Source organism: Schistocerca piceifrons, unplaced genomic scaffold (assembly GCF_021461385.2).
Source record: "Schistocerca piceifrons isolate TAMUIC-IGC-003096 unplaced genomic scaffold, iqSchPice1.1 HiC_scaffold_943, whole genome shotgun sequence".
In the NCBI taxonomy this organism is placed as follows: domain Eukaryota; kingdom Metazoa; phylum Arthropoda; class Insecta; order Orthoptera; family Acrididae; genus Schistocerca; species Schistocerca piceifrons.
The window spans coordinates 477501-485000 of NW_025729216.1; the positions used below are offsets into that span (position 1 = coordinate 477501).

Sequence of the window (7500 nt, forward strand, 5' to 3'; positions counted from 1 at the left end):
TACATGCTGAAAGAGTGTGCCCACAATGGGAACCACACGTCAGCCAGACACTCTCATCACGCACCACTCTCTGCTTCTAACGGGCGCACATACAATATGTAAGCACCAGCATGGAACAACATCCAGTGCATCCTCTCCGCCACATTACACAATCCACACTATCACAACCAGACCAGGAGGTCCATGCGGAAAATAGAATATCCCCCCCTTTCGACATCCACCATTGCGCAGATAAGGCACCAATACCCACACATGTCCTATACAACGGTGCACCCAACATCACAATAGTACCTCCTGTCACAGCCCACAAACAATGACCTGAGTCAAAGACACAGGTCTGACACAAGCATAGAATTGGAGCGCCGCCTCTAATAAGCCAAAGGTGTATCCTGACGTGACAAATCTCATCATGTCACAAGCATTCACTTACTATAATCACTATCAACGAACGTGCCGCCCCCGCCCCCCCCCCCCCTACACCTTTCCTTACAACAACGTGTAACCTAACCTAACCTATGTTGTACCTTAACCTAACCTATGTTGTGCCTTAACCTAACCCATGTTGTGCCTTAACCTAACCCATGTTGTGCCTTAACCTAACCCATGTTGTGCCTTAACCTAACCCATGTTGTGCCTTAACCTAACCCATGTTGTGCCTTAACCTAACCCATGTTGTGCCTTAACCTAACCCATGTTGTGCCTTAACCTAACCCATGTTGTGCCCTAACCTAACCCATGTTGTGCCTTAACCTAACCCATGTTGTGCCTTAACCTAACCCATGTTGTGCCTTAACCTAACCCATGTTGTGCCTTAACCTAACCCATGTTGTACCTTAACCTAACCCATGTTGTACCTTAACCTAACCCATGTTGTACCTTAACCTAACCCATGTTGTACCCTAACCTAACCCATGTTGTCCCCTAACCTAACCCATGTTGTCCCCTAACCTAACCCATGTTGTCCCCTAACCTAACCCATGTTGTCCCCTAACCTAACCCATGTTGTCCCCTAACCTAACCCATGTTGTCCCCTAACCTAACCCATGTTGTCCCCTAACCTAACCCATGTTGTCCCCTAACCTAACCCATGTTGTCCCCTAACCTAACCCATGTTGTCCCCTAACCTAACCCATGTTGTCCCCTAACCTAACCCATGTTGTCCCCTAACCTAACCCATGTTGTGCCTTAACCTAACCCATGTTGTCCCCTAACCTAACCCATGTTGTCCCCTAACCTAACCCATGTTGTCCCCTAACCTAACCCACGTTGTCCGCTAACGTAACCCACGTTGTCGCCTAAACCTGCTCTGTAATTGTTATACGACTCGTTCAATTAGTGTAGTGTTGCCCACCCGCAACCCTCGCAATATAGTTCGCTACTCGCACTGCCCGCTCCCCTGTGTATCGCTTCATGTTAAACACCTTGCAAGTCTTGCTGACTTTCCACATGCTCCTGCTGTACACTGTAATGTGGATGGCAGCAGGACGTACATGCCGCCCCCCCCCCCACCCCTCCCCACGTCCCCACGTCCCCACCTTGCCCCCTGCCTTCGCAAGCTGGTTGGTGACAAGTTTGCATGTTCAATGCCCTTCGCATGCGACGTACGCAGGCTACGTTGTGGTGCGGCCTGTGTCAACTGTCCGCTGATGTCGTACGCGTGAACCACAATCTGTACTGCACATTCGTCCTTATGTACTGAATGATACATCGTGGCACATGTGTGACCGTACAACGACTGCGCCCAAAAACGGCGGACCATACAGTGCAAATATTGTGCACGCAGCTACGTGTCGTCTCCCTATGAGAGCTGGATTGCAGTGTGGTACGCCATAGAGACGTGTGGGAGGAACGGACGCCGTGGATGGCGATCAGCATGAGCTGTCTGTTGATGTATTCGGACCTAGTCGTCTCTCCTCACACACCGTGATGGCATGGTGCACCGCGTTCCATATCTGCGACATGCTACAGAGGCCGGTTGACAGTCGTTCGAGCAATGGACATCGCATACGTACGGGGGCCACCTTCCACGTATTGTCTAGGCGTGCACATTTTGTTGCGTGTATGTGGGCAGACGTAGTGTGGCGTGACACCTGACACAGGCATGCAATAATCGTTGAAGTTGCAAATGGCGATGGACGCCTGCGTTTTCTGGTGAAGTTACGCAAATGAAGAAATGGTAACCTGTTGTGGTGCGGTTGTTCTCGCTAGGGGTGAATCGGTGATGGCGACGATAGGTTGAGGTACTAACCGGTTGTTCCAGCGATACCCACCATGCCGACGAAACTGAACGGCATCTGGGTGTGAAGCGATACGCGGCGGTGGCTGGGTGGGACCGTCCCCGGCCGGTGAGGGGGCGCCTCCCGGCGTGCTGGCCGCGCGGTGCGTGGGCGCACGCGCTACAGCCGGCTGGTGGGGGCGGCCAGTGGCAGGCGCGCCGGCCGACGGACGCGGCAGGCGTCGCAGCTGCGCGCCGGCGCACCCTGCGCGCGGCGCCGTGCGGCCAAAGTAGGTCCTCGCGGGCCCGGTGCGAAGCGCGGTGGACATCTTCAGTGTGCTGGTCCGATTGAGGACTGTGTGCGTTGAGGATGCGCCGCCGCCCGGCGCTCGGCGCCGCGACGCCGTCTGCTGCTCGGTCGCCCCAGCGGTTCTCGCTGGTGGTTTGTATCGCAGCTGTGCGGATGTGTTGGCGCGTGCGCTGTGCTGGGAGAGTTCGCTTCGGCACCCAAGTGGGGCTTTTGTCCTTCTGTGGCGCTGGCGTTGGAGCTGCCGGTCACCGTAGGTGGCGCGTGTTGTCTCCCGCCGGCAATGCCACGACAGCACGCTCCCGGGCCTCTGTCGGCAGCGGCAAGCTCAGTTGGGAGCACGGGTGGTCGCACCGAAAGCGTCTACTCGCCTAACTCCGGGCGATTGCGCCTCTCTCGAACCCGACCAAGTACTTGGGACGGCGCTGCGCGCCGCCGGGACCTGAGAGGGTTTCGAGGTGTATTGTGCAGGGGAGCTCAGCCTCCTCCTGTTTGCAGAATGATTGAGCGGACGCTTGCGTGTTCGCGCGGGCCCCCGGGACACACTCCCGGGCGGCCGGCTGCTCAGCTCTAGTTGACGCAGCTCCCTGGTTGATCCTGCCAGTAGTCATATGCTTGTCTCAAAGATTAAGCCATGCATGTCTCAGTACAAGCCGCATTAAGGTGAAACCGCGAATGGCTCATTAAATCAGTTATGGTTCCTTAGATCGTACCCACGTTACTTGGATAACTGTGGTAATTCTAGAGCTAATACATGCAAACAGAGTCCCGACCAGAGATGGAAGGGACGCTTTTATTAGATCAAAACCAATCGGTCGGCTCGTCCGGTCCGTTTGCCTTGGTGACTCTGAATAACTTTGGGCTGATCGCACGGTCCTCGTACCGGCGACGCATCTTTCAAATGTCTGCCTTATCAACTGTCGATGGTAGGTTCTGCGCCTACCATGGTTGTAACGGGTAACGGGGAATCAGGGTTCGATTCCGGAGAGGGAGCCTGAGAAACGGCTACCACATCCAAGGAAGGCAGCAGGCGCGCAAATTACCCACTCCCGGCACGGGGAGGTAGTGACGAAAAATAACGATACGGGACTCATCCGAGGCCCCGTAATCGGAATGAGTACACTTTAAATCCTTTAACGAGTATCTATTGGAGGGCAAGTCTGGTGCCAGCAGCCGCGGTAATTCCAGCTCCAATAGCGTATATTAAAGTTGTTGCGGTTAAAAAGCTCGTAGTTGGATTTGTGTCCCACGCTGTTGGTTCACCGCCCGTCGGTGTTTAACTGGCATGTATCGTGGGACGTCCTGCCGGTGGGGCGAGCTGAAGGCGTGCGACCGCCCCGTGCGTGCTCGTGCGTCCCGAGGCGGACCCCGTTGAAATCCTACCAGGGTGCTCTTTATTGAGTGTCTCGGTGGGCCGGCACGTTTACTTTGAACAAATTAGAGTGCTTAAAGCAGGCAAGCCCGCCTGAATACTGTGTGCATGGAATAATGGAATAGGACCTCGGTTCTATTTTGTTGGTTTTCGGAACCCGAGGTAATGATTAATAGGGACAGGCGGGGGCATTCGTATTGCGACGTTAGAGGTGAAATTCTTGGATCGTCGCAAGACGAACAGAAGCGAAAGCATTTGCCAAGTATGTTTTCATTAATCAAGAACGAAAGTTAGAGGTTCGAAGGCGATCAGATACCGCCCTAGTTCTAACCATAAACGATGCCAGCCAGCGATCCGCCGCAGTTCCTCCGATGACTCGGCGGGCAGCCTCCGGGAAACCAAAGCTTTTGGGTTCCGGGGGAAGTATGGTTGCAAAGCTGAAACTTAAAGGAATTGACGGAAGGGCACCACCAGGAGTGGAGCCTGCGGCTTAATTTGACTCAACACGGGAAACCTCACCAGGCCCGGACACCGGAAGGATTGACAGATTGATAGCTCTTTCTTGATTCGGTGGGTGGTGGTGCATGGCCGTTCTTAGTTGGTGGAGCGATTTGTCTGGTTAATTCCGATAACGAACGAGACTCTAGCCTGCTAACTAGTCGCGTGACATCCTTCGTGCTGTCAGCGATTACTTTTCTTCTTAGAGGGACAGGCGGCTTCTAGCCGCACGAGATTGAGCAATAACAGGTCTGTGATGCCCTTAGATGTTCTGGGCCGCACGCGCGCTACACTGAAGGAATCAGCGTGTCTTCCTAGGCCGAAAGGTCGGGGTAACCCGCTGAACCTCCTTCGTGCTAGGGATTGGGGCTTGCAATTGTTCCCCATGAACGAGGAATTCCCAGTAAGCGCGAGTCATAAGCTCGCGTTGATTACGTCCCTGCCCTTTGTACACACCGCCCGTCGCTACTACCGATTGAATGATTTAGTGAGGTCTTCGGACTGGTACGCGGCATTGACTCTGTCGTTGCCGATGCTACCGTTAAGATGACCAAACTTGATCATTTAGAGGAAGTAAAAGTCGTAACAAGGTTTCCGTAGGTGAACCTGCGGAAGGATCATTACCGACTAGACTGCATGTCTTTCGATGTGCGTGTCGTGTCGCGCAACACGCTACCTGTACGGCTCGCAGTAGCCGTGCGCCGCGTGCGGAACCACGCGTGCCTCTCAAAACTAGCGGCAATGTTGTGTGGTACGAGCGCTGAAGCGCTGGAGCGGCTGGCGTGCGGCACCTGGCGCCTGGCGCCGGTTTTGAATGACTTTCGCCCGAGTGCCTGTCCGCTCCGGTGTGGAGCCGTACGACGCCCGTCGGCCGTGAGGCCGTTGGACACAGAACGCTGGAACAGGGGCCGCCACACGCCTCACTCCCGCCTATGCGACCGTCTCGAAAGAGGCGGCGGAAACTGAGAAAAGATCACCCAGGACGGTGGATCACTCGGCTCGTGGGTCGATGAAGAACGCAGCAAATTGCGCGTCGACATGTGAACTGCAGGACACATGAACATCGACGTTTCGAACGCACATTGCGGTCCATGGATTCCGTTCCCGGGCCACGTCTGGCTGAGGGTCGGCTACGTATACTGAAGCGCGCGGCGTTTGCCCCGCTTCGCAGACCTGGGAGTGTCGCGGCCGCCTGTGGGGCCGGCCGCGTCTCCTCAAACGTGCGATGCGCGCCCGTCGCCTGGCGGTTCGCATACCGGTACTTTCTCGGTAGCGTGCACAGCCGGCTGGCGGTGTGGCGTGCGACACCTCGTACAACGACCTCAGAGCAGGCGAGACTACCCGCTGAATTTAAGCATATTACTAAGCGGAGGAAAAGAAACTAACAAGGATTCCCCCAGTAGCGGCGAGCGAACAGGGAAGAGTCCAGCACCGAACCCCGCAGGCTGCCGCCTGTCGTGGCATGTGGTGTTTGGGAGGGTCCACTACCCCGACGCCTCGCGCCGAGCCCAAGTCCAACTTGAATGAGGCCACGGCCCGTAGAGGGTGCCAGGCCCGTAGCGGCCGGTGCGAGCGTCGGCGGGACCTCTCCTTCGAGTCGGGTTGCTTGAGAGTGCAGCTCCAAGTGGGTGGTAAACTCCATCTGAGACTAAATATGACCACGAGACCGATAGCGAACAAGTACCGTGAGGGAAAGTTGAAAAGAACTTTGAAGAGAGAGTTCAAAAGTACGTGAAACCGTTCTGGGGTAAACGTGAGAAGTCCGAAAGGTCGAACGGGTGAGATTCACGCCCATCCGGCCACTGGCCTCCGCCCTCGGCAGATGGGGCCGGCCGCCCGCGCGGAGCAATCCGCGGCGGGGTCGTGTCCGGTTGCCTTTCCACTCGCCGCGGGGTGGGGCCGTTCCGGTGTGCGGTGGGCCGCACTTCTCCCCTAGTAGGACGTCGCGACCCGCTGGGTGCCGGCCTACGGCCCGGGTGCGCAGCCTGTCCTTCCGCGGGCCTCGGTTCGCGTCTGTTGGGCAGAGCCCCGGTGTCCTGGCTGGCTGCCCGGCGGTATATCTGGAGGAGTCGATTCGCCCCTTTGGGCGCTCGGGCTCCCGGCAAGCGCGCGCGGTTCTTCCCGGATGACGGACCTACCTGGCCCGGCCCCGGACCCGCGCCGCTGTTGGCTCGGGATGCTCTCGGGCGGAATAATCGCTCCCGTCAGCGGCGCTTCAGCTTTGGACAATTTCACGACCCGTCTTGAAACACGGACCAAGGAGTCTAACATGTGCGCGAGTCATTGGGCTGTACGAAACCTAAAGGCGTAATGAAAGTGAAGGTCTCGCCTTGCGCGGGCCGAGGGAGGATGGGGCTTCCCCGCCCTTCACGGGGCGGCGGCCTCCGCACTCCCGGGGCGTCTCGTCCTCATTGCGAGGTGAGGCGCACCTAGAGCGTACACGTTGGGACCCGAAAGATGGTGAACTATGCCTGGCCAGGACGAAGTCAGGGGAAACCCTGATGGAGGTCCGTAGCGATTCTGACGTGCAAATCGATCGTCGGAGCTGGGTATAGGGGCGAAAGACTAATCGAACCATCTAGTAGCTGGTTCCCTCCGAAGTTTCCCTCAGGATAGCTGGTGCTCGTACGAGTCTCATCCGGTAAAGCGAATGATTAGAGGCCTTGGGGCCGAAACGACCTCAACCTATTCTCAAACTTTAAATGGGTGAGATCTCCGGCTTGCTTGATATGCTGAAGCCGCGAGCAAACGACTCGGATCGGAGTGCCAAGTGGGCCACTTTTGGTAAGCAGAACTGGCGCTGTGGGATGAACCAAACGCCGAGTTAAGGCGCCCGAATCGACGCTCATGGGAAACCATGAAAGGCGTTGGTTGCTTAAGACAGCAGGACGGTGGCCATGGAAGTCGGAATCCGCTAAGGAGTGTGTAACAACTCACCTGCCGAAGCAACTAGCCCTGAAAATGGATGGCGCTGAAGCGTCGTGCCTATACTCGGCCGTCAGTCTGGCAGTCATGGCCGGTCCTTGCGGCCGGCCGCGAAGCCCTGACGAGTAGGAGGGTCGCGGCGGTGGGCGCAGAAGGGTCTGGGCGTGAGCCTGCCTGGAGCCG

The 7500-nt window shown here is 56.7% G+C and overlaps 2 non-coding genes and 1 pseudogene across 2 annotated transcripts; all 3 read left to right on the forward strand.

Moving 5' to 3' along the window:
- The first annotated feature begins 3106 nt into the window (after positions 1 to 3106).
- On the forward strand, positions 3107 to 5015 carry LOC124772945. The gene has a single exon (XR_007014396.1). It is a non-coding gene; the product is annotated as a small subunit ribosomal RNA (ribosomal RNA).
- A 351-nt stretch (positions 5016 to 5366) lies between these two features.
- On the forward strand, positions 5367 to 5521 carry LOC124772877. The gene has a single exon (XR_007014333.1). It is a non-coding gene; the product is annotated as a 5.8S ribosomal RNA (ribosomal RNA).
- A 188-nt stretch (positions 5522 to 5709) lies between these two features.
- The window catches only part of LOC124773101, a 4963-nt pseudogene continuing 3172 nt past the window's right edge, over positions 5710 to 7500 (forward strand).